The sequence below is a fragment of the Piliocolobus tephrosceles genome, chromosome 19 (assembly GCF_002776525.5).
Source record: "Piliocolobus tephrosceles isolate RC106 chromosome 19, ASM277652v3, whole genome shotgun sequence".
Lineage (NCBI taxonomy): Eukaryota > Metazoa > Chordata > Mammalia > Primates > Cercopithecidae > Piliocolobus > Piliocolobus tephrosceles.
In genome coordinates this window covers 48,702,622-48,710,950 of record NC_045452.1, presented here as the reverse complement: position 1 = coordinate 48,710,950, position 8,329 = coordinate 48,702,622, and the positions used below count along the sequence as shown (strand labels likewise).

Genomic DNA, 8,329 nt, shown 5'->3' with positions numbered 1-8,329 from the left:
GAGCCCACGCACCTGCCTGGCTTTGCGCCACTGCCCAGTCCTGGACTTGTCTGTGCCCTTGGGTGAGATGTCACTTCTCTGCACCTCAGTTTCTTCATCTGTAGAAAGGAGCATGCCCTGGTAGGAGCATAAGGCACTTTCGGCAGGCCCTGGCCCAGAGCAGGAGCTGGGCCTGGAATTGCCATGGCTCTGGGGAGCAGCCCTGGCTGAGGTCCTGTGTGACCATCTTTCCCTGTCGTTTCCCACCTTGGGGAAGCATCCAGCTTCTCCAGCCTCCTGGGCCCCGACTGGGCTCTCAGACCCACGAGGTGAGACTTCTGCCTCCTTTGTACTGCTGTTTTGCCTGGACCTTATGGGAGCCCCCTGCCCGTGTCCACAACACACTTGCACTCACTGCAGGGACTCCTCGAGGGCAGGGCCAGGCCTAACTCCATCATAGCCTCAGTGGGACCCTGCTCTGGGGAGGGAAGAGGGAAGGGACAAGGAAGGGAGGCCGAGGACACGTGTTTTCTTCCAAGGTCCTGGAGTATGACTACTACCGGGCTTACAGGAGCCAGTGCACTAGGACTACTAGGACTAGAACTACGCCTACCTTAGGCTGCTGGGGGATGAGTACACTTTCCACTTCCCACCCCACCACAATGCGGTGCATAGCTGGGGTCCACCGCGGTGGTCCATCCCTCTGTTCATCCCTCAGATGAGCCTCCCCATTGGGCCAGCCCTCGGCTGGCCCCACAGAGGCTCCCCTCCCCCAGGAGTCTCTTCAGGCTCTGCATTCATGCTGTTTCTGGCAGACTCCATTTTGAGGAGGAATCATGCATTTTCCTCTCCTGCCTCCTCCCTCTGTATGGAGCTTTTGCCAGCAGGCAGGCCTGAGCTGAAGTAGTGCTGCTGGGGATGGGGTGAGGTGGGGGCTAAGGTGATGGGCTGGGGCCTGGTGGGTCCGCACTGTTCTGAGCCTCCCCCTCCAGCTCAGCAATCCGGAGCTGCTCCAAGGCTGGCATGAGATGTGGTGGGGGAAGGGGCTCCTCCTTCCTGGAAGCCAGCACAAAGCAGATCCAAGACAAGGTGCCCAGAGGCTCTTGGGCATCAGTCCCCTGTGGGCCCCTCCAAGGGACAAGCAGAGGGAACCAGAGCTGGGAGGGCCATGGCCTGAAGCCTGCTTGCTGTTCCTCTTGCTCCAAAGTGGGCAGGCAAGGCTGGTCACAGGAGGCACCTGGCAGCCCATCACCCCTGCCCAGGGACGTGGCTCCCACATGTGGGGGTGAAGGTGAGGAGTCTTGGGGGGCCTCCTCCCCTGCAGCAGCCTGCACCACACAGGGGCATTCTCCCCAACAGCTGTCCCAGAAGGAGCAAGGTCAGCCTCTGCCCTGGCCCACCCAGCCATGTTGTAAAGCACTCACAGGTAGAGCACACCTGTTGTCCCACGCCATCCCAGGGAGATGCGTGACGTCTCACTGCTAATCTGATATAGGAGCAAAGCCAAGGCCTGAGCCCAGAGTCTCAGAACCCAGGGACAGCTTAGGAGGCATCCATGAGGGTATTCCTTCCTGGGGCCTCTGGGACAGGTGCAAGCCCAGCTTCACTGGGGTCTGACCCTGTGGTTGCCCGGGACCCCATGCCTTGAAGGGCCCAGCTTGGGTTCATGCTCTGCTGTCAGTGCCTTGAAACTCTTCATGGTCTTTGGACAAGGGCCCCGCTGGGTCCCACACTGGGTTCTGTAGCCAGTCCTGAAGGGAAGAAAGCATTCATTTCCACCATCTCCCCCAAAGCTTGCTCTAGTGACAGAACGTCTGTTCAAGGTGTTGGAAGAGAGAGCTCCTGCAGGAAGGAGGTGTGTGTGTCATGAAGCGCCTGAGCAGCAGGGCCGGCTCAGTGCCCGAGTCACTCATCACTGCCTCCCGATGAGTGCTCAGGGCTCCCTCTGGCACCTCCACACCCACAGCTTCTAAAGCCTGTGGGACTCTGGCCGTCAAGGATGTGGGAGCTCATGGGAGATGCCAACTTGGCTTTGTGGCTTCTTCTGACCTCCGCAAACATGCCTGAAGCTGTCGTAAAGCAGGAAACATGTGCTTGTTCTCAGCGCTGGCAACTTCTCCAGCCTCTAGAGGAGCCCAGTGCCGAAGGCTGCTGAGGGTTTTGGTCAGCAGCCCTGGTAGCATCAACAAAGGTACAGCAGAAATTGACAAAGGGGAGCCCTGTGCTGAAGGACAATGATGCGTGGCAGGGCTGTAGAAGCCACGGAGGACTCAGGAAGCGGATAGTCCCAGTGGTGTGCTGGTAACAGCTTAACAACCAGCTCTATGGGATGGAGGGCAGGAAGCTGGCTCTGCAGCATTGGCCAATTTTTTCCTGATGTAAATAGTTTCTCCATGGCTGATTTCAATCCAGTCTGCCAATGAAGCATCACTAAATATGGAGCGAGGTAGGGATCTGCATGACCAGTTCTCAGGGTCAGTGCACCCCTGCACAGCCTGGCTGGACCGTAGCTCTGCCACTGCCCAGCTGTGCCACCATCCCTGGCCTCCCTGAGTACATGACGGGTAATATGAGTTCCCTCGTGGAAACTCAAAGGCAGTTTGGAAGGAGATGAAACAGCTTCTTGACACATGGTAGTTGTTCAGGAAGCTGTGGTTGTTGCTGTCATGACTATTTTTTTTCCCATGGTAACAATGAGGTGGGCACATCCGCTCAGCAGCGGGGGGCATGTTGAGCCCTGAAGGAAAGACCAAGTAGAACATCCAGTGAAGAAGAGAAGACTCTGAAAACCTCACCCAGGCATCTGTAAACCTGGGGAAGGAAATAGGGAGTCGTGTGTGTGTGTGTGTGTGTGTGTGTGTGTTTTAAACTGCTGTATTGAGATCTAATTCACATACTATATGATTTTTTCATTTAAAGGGTACAACTCAATATTTTTAGTGAGTTCACAGGGTTGTGCAACCATCACCATGATCTAGTTAGAACATTTTCATCTCCCAGCAAAAGATACCCCATACCCCGCCCTATCCCCAGCCCAGGGCAACCCTACTCTACTTTCTCTCTCTGTAGATGTATCTAGTTCAGACGTTTCACGTAAGTAGAATCATAAAATATGTGTTCTTTTTGTGACAACTTCTGCTAAGTGTGATATTCTCAAGGCACATCCATGTTGTAGCGTGTGTCCACACTTCATTCTTTTTTTTTTGAGATGGAGTCTTGCCCTGTCACTCAGGCTGGAGTGAAGTGGTGCAATCTCAGCTCACTGCAGCCTCCGCCTCCTGGATTCAAGTGATTTTCTCATCTCAGCCTCCTGAATAGCTGGGACTACAGGCACGCACGACCATGCCCAATTTTGTGTGTGTGTGTGTGTGTGTGTTTAGTGGAAACAGGGTTTCCTTATGTTGACCAGGATGGTCTCAAACTCTTGACCTCAGATGGTCTGCCTGCCTTGGTCTCCCAAAGTGTTGGGATTACAGGTGTGAGCCACCACACCCTTTGCCCACTTTTAATGGCAATATTTGACTTTTTATTAAGTCATTAAGAGTTCTTTATTCTGTCTGGGTAGAAGGCCCTTATCATACATAAGATTTGCAAATATTCTCTTCCATCCCGTGGGTTGCCTTTTCACTATTACTGTCCTTTGATGCGCAAATGCGCTTGTGATGAATGTACCTCCATCTGACCTTTGCTTTTGTGACTTGTGCTTTTGGTGTCCTCTCCAGGAAACCCTTGCCATTTCCAACTCCCCATGCTTTCTTCCCAGAGGTTGTACAGCTACAGATCTTACCCTTATGTCTTTGTTCCATGTCTAGTTAATTTTTGGACATGATGTAAGTTAAGCGACCAGCTTCTCGCTTCTGCACGTGGCTATTGGATCCTCCCAGCACCACTCGTTGGAGACTCTTTCCCCATGAGTGGCTTCAGCGTCCTTGTCGAGATCATGTGACCACATATGTGAGAGTTCATTTTACTTTGCTTTCTGCAACTTTGCTGACTTCGTTTAATAGTTTCAAGCAGTGTTTTTGTGTGGAGTTTTCAGGACACGGAAAGGATTTAAACAAAACCTTTAGTCCCTTCCTGCTGATCTTCCACAATTCTGTGACTCCATCCACGGCCAGGAGTTCCATCTTGTAATTTGGGGCTTTCAGAGCCCACCTGAGCCAGGGTGGCCAAGGACCACGTGCCAGGACCACATGCTTGGTACACACACACCATCCCTGGTTGACGGGTCAGAGGAGGGCACTGAGGCTGTGGGCTGACCCCCATGGGTACTGGGAGATGCTGTTCCCACCCAAGCTTGGCTGAAAGGGAGACCATGTTCCAGATGTCCTTGATCGACCTGTCCCTCTACTTGTGGGTCCCCACTTGGAAGAACTGGGGACTGATCCCACTTCACTACTTTGGTGGAAAAAAATGCAAGATGCCTCAACAACCAGTGATTCTGAACTTAGAGAGGCCCCTGGATTTCCCCAGACTCCCTCACTTTGCCGGAAAGCAGGTGTGGCCCATTTTCCTCCTTCATTCAGGGACTCTTTCTTGGGCCAGGCTGTGCATGGAGTACGATGGAGACTCAGACCCAGTTGACCCCATCTTCGTTGAGCTGCTGGAGCCAGGAAGGATGGGACCACTCCCTCCCTTCCACCCGTGAACCCTTACCCTCTCACTGAGCTGAGTGACGGGTCTTTGTCTGAATAAGAGATCCACAGTTGGAAGACCATGAACAGGTGCACTTTAAAAATTATTTTTCCTGTTTCAAAATGAGATTGGTTTTGAGCCCCAAGCTCCTCCATAGGCTGTCTAAAATTAGAATCCCATTGACAAGGCCATCTTTGTCAGGGACCTAAAGCAGGGAAATGTCAACAGTACACTTTCTGTGTCTGTCCAGAGCCATGAGGCCCGGAGTTAGCCAACCTCTGTTGCTTGATCTCTGCAAAGGGGAGACAAGATGGCACATTTCCGGGTTCTTCATTATAAACTGTTCCCGCGCGCGCCTAAACTGTTCCTGCGCGCGCGCACCAACCCCTCCCGTGCGCGCGCAAACATTTTCGCGCCCAGGAAGATATGCAGCCTAGGCTCAGGTGCGATCCCGCGCCCGGGAAAAGTACAAACCCACGGCGCATGCGCAATTGTAATTTGAGAAGACCCGGCCCCCCGTCACCGCCCTGGCCCAACCTCTTCCCCTGCCAGCCTATATAAGGCATGACCCTGCATTCAATAAACGAGACTTGATCAGGCTATTTGTCTTGTCTCCATTTCTCATGTTTTCTTGTCTCCTCCATTCCCACTCCCCCTTCCAGGGTCTGTTGGACAGTCCTGCAGGTTGGGACACCTGGCGCCTGGACAGGGACCTGGACATGGGGTAAAAAGTGAGGAAGAAGGCACTAAAGTCAGCGGAAAGTAAAAGTGGAAGAAATTCCTCCGAACGTCGCGGGAACCTGCCACGTTGGAACCAGAGGTAAGTAACAGTGTCTGATTATGGGACAAGAATTAAGCCAGCATCAAATTTATGTAGGGCAATTAAAACAGGCTTTAAAAGCACGAGGAGTAAAGGTTAAAAGTAATGATTTGTTTAAATTTTTTATTTTGTAAAAGATACCTGCCCTTGGTTTCCGCAAGAGGGAACCATTGACATAAAAAGGTGGCGTAGAGTGGGAGACTGTTTTCAAGATTATTACAGTACTTTTGGACCAGAGAAGGTCCTGGTGACAGCCTTTTCCTATTGAAACTTAATCAGAGATATAATAGATAAAAAGGAAAGAGAAAAAGATCCTGATGTAATGGTGGTGGTTACTCAGGCTGAGGAAATATTAAGAGGAAGCTCCCAAATCGACCTCGAAAAATCCATACCTACTAAAGAAATAGACCTTATATCACTACAAAGCGATGAGGAAGAGGCTGGGGTCCCCTCAATAACAAATGTAGAAACATCAAATAAGGAAAAGGCCAGAAAATACCCAGTTTTACCTACAACTAATGAAAACAAAAGTAAAAATAACCTTAACCCTTTGGAAGTAGACTGGGATAATTTAGAGGAAGAGGCAGCAAAATATCATAATTCTGACTGGCCACAAATTCTTACTTATCCTCCTCCCTATATTAAGGCTTCTGCCCCCGCAGTTATGGCAGTAATAGACCCAAAAGAGGAGCTTAGAGAAAAGATTGCACAACTTGAAGAGCAAATAAAGCTCGAAGAACTACATCAGTCTTTAATCACTAGATTGCAGAAATTCAGGACAGGAAGTGAGAGCGTTCAATACCCTAAAGGAATAGAGAAACACTCTCACCCTCAGAGACCTGGACAGCATGTCCCAAAAGGAAGGTCACTTGGTAGTAGGGATAAGGAGGATTCCTCTCCTCGATACGTTTTTCCAGTAACTGAAACTACAGATGCGCAGGGCTGAGCCTGGAGACACCACAATGGGTTTGAATTTACTGTAATAAAAGAACTAAAAACTGCTGTCTCACAATACGGAGCTACTGCTCCGTACACCCTGGCCATAGTCGAATCTGTGGCCGAAAATTGGCTCACTCCCATAGATTGGAATACCTTAGTTAGAGCAGTTCTTTCCAGAGGTGACCATCTGATTTGGAAGCCAGAATTTTATGAAAATTGTAGGGATACGGCCAAGAGAAACCAACAAGCCAGAAATGGTTAGGATTTTGATATGCTAAGTGGCTGGGGTAACTACACAGAAACCGATGCCCAGATGCAGTACGATCCCGGACTGTTTTCTCAAATCCAAGCAGCGGCTACCAAAGCCTGGAGAAAACTCCCTGTTAAGAGGGATCCAGGAGCCTCGCTCATGGGGGTCAAACAGGGGCCTGATGAGCCTTTTGCAGACTTTGTACACAGACTTTTAACCATGGCCAGCAGGATATTTGGAAATGCCGAGGCAGGGGTGGATTATGTAAAACAGCTAGCTTATGAAAACGCTAACCCGGCTTGTCAGGCAGCAATCAGACCTTATAGAAAGAAAACAGACTTAACAGGTTACATCCGCCTCTGTTCAGACATAGGGCCCTCATATCAACAGGGCTTGGCTATGGCTGCTGCCTTTAGTGGACAAACCATAAAAGACTTCCTCGCTAGTAAAAATAAGAATAGCAACGGGTGCTTCAAGTGTGGAAAAATGGGACACTTCGCTAGGGATTGTAAGGGAGAGCTAGCTAAGACCCTAGAGGCAAAACCTCCAGGCCTCTGCCCTAGGTGTAAAAGAGGAAAACATTGGTCCAACGAATGTAAATCTAGAACTGACAGTCAAGGAAATCCCCTAACACCTCTCAACAGGGAAACGGATTGAGGGGCCGGCCCCAGGCCCCGAAACAAGCTTATGGAGCAGTCAGTTTTGTACCAACCAACCACAATCCATTTCACAACTTAGTAGAGCAACCCCACGAAGTGCAGGATTGGACCTCTGTTCCACCTCCCACACAGTATTAACCCCTGAAATGGGACCCCAAGCCTTAGGTACTGGGGTATATGGGCCCCTACCCTCAAACATGTTTGGATTAATCCTAGGGAGAAGCAGTGCCACTATAAAAGGCCTACAGGTCTTTCCGGGAATAGTTGATAGTGATTATATAGGAGAAATCAAAATCATGGCCAAGGCTATCGACAACATCATTATCATTCCTCAAGGGGATAGAATAGCGCAGTTACTCCTGTTACCATCGATAAAAACAGCTAATAAAGTCCAATCGCCCCTAAGGGGGAGGGGAGGATTCAGATCCTCAGACATCTACTGGGTACAGCCCATTACCAATCAAAAACCCTCTCTCACCTTATGGCTAGACGGAAAGTTGTTTACAGGGCTGATAGACACAGGGGCCGATGTAACTATTATTAAACAACAAGATTGGCCCGCCAGTTGGCCCACTTCAGAGACCTTAACAAATTTACGAGGAATCGGGCAAAGTAATAATCCTAGACAAAGTTCCAAATATCTCACCTGGAGAGATCAAGAAAGTAATTCTGGTCTCATTAAGCCATTTGTGATCCTTGATTTGCCTGTTAACCTTTGGGGTAGAGATCTTCTCTCCTAAATGAGGGTCATGATGTGTAGCCCAAATGATATAGTCACTGCACAAATGTTGGCTCAGGGCTACCACCCTGGGAAAGGGTTAGGAAAAAGAGAAGATGGCATTTTACAGCCAATCCCAGCCATAGGGAAATTGGATAGAAGGGGGCTTGGACATTTTTAACTGTGGCCATTGACATGCCTGCACCCCAAAAAAGTGCTGACCCAATCACTTGGAAGTCAGATGAACCCATTTGGGTTGATCAATGGCCACTAACCAATGAGAAGCTTGTCGCTGCCCAACAGTTAGTGCAGGAACAATTAGAGGCAGG

At 50.1% G+C, this 8,329-nt stretch overlaps 1 pseudogene; it reads right to left on the bottom strand.

Annotated features, from left to right (window-relative positions):
- Window positions 1-433: 433 nt before the first annotated feature.
- LOC111535217 lies at window positions 434-1,090 on the bottom strand (annotated as a pseudogene).
- Window positions 1,091-8,329: the final 7,239 nt, after the last annotated feature.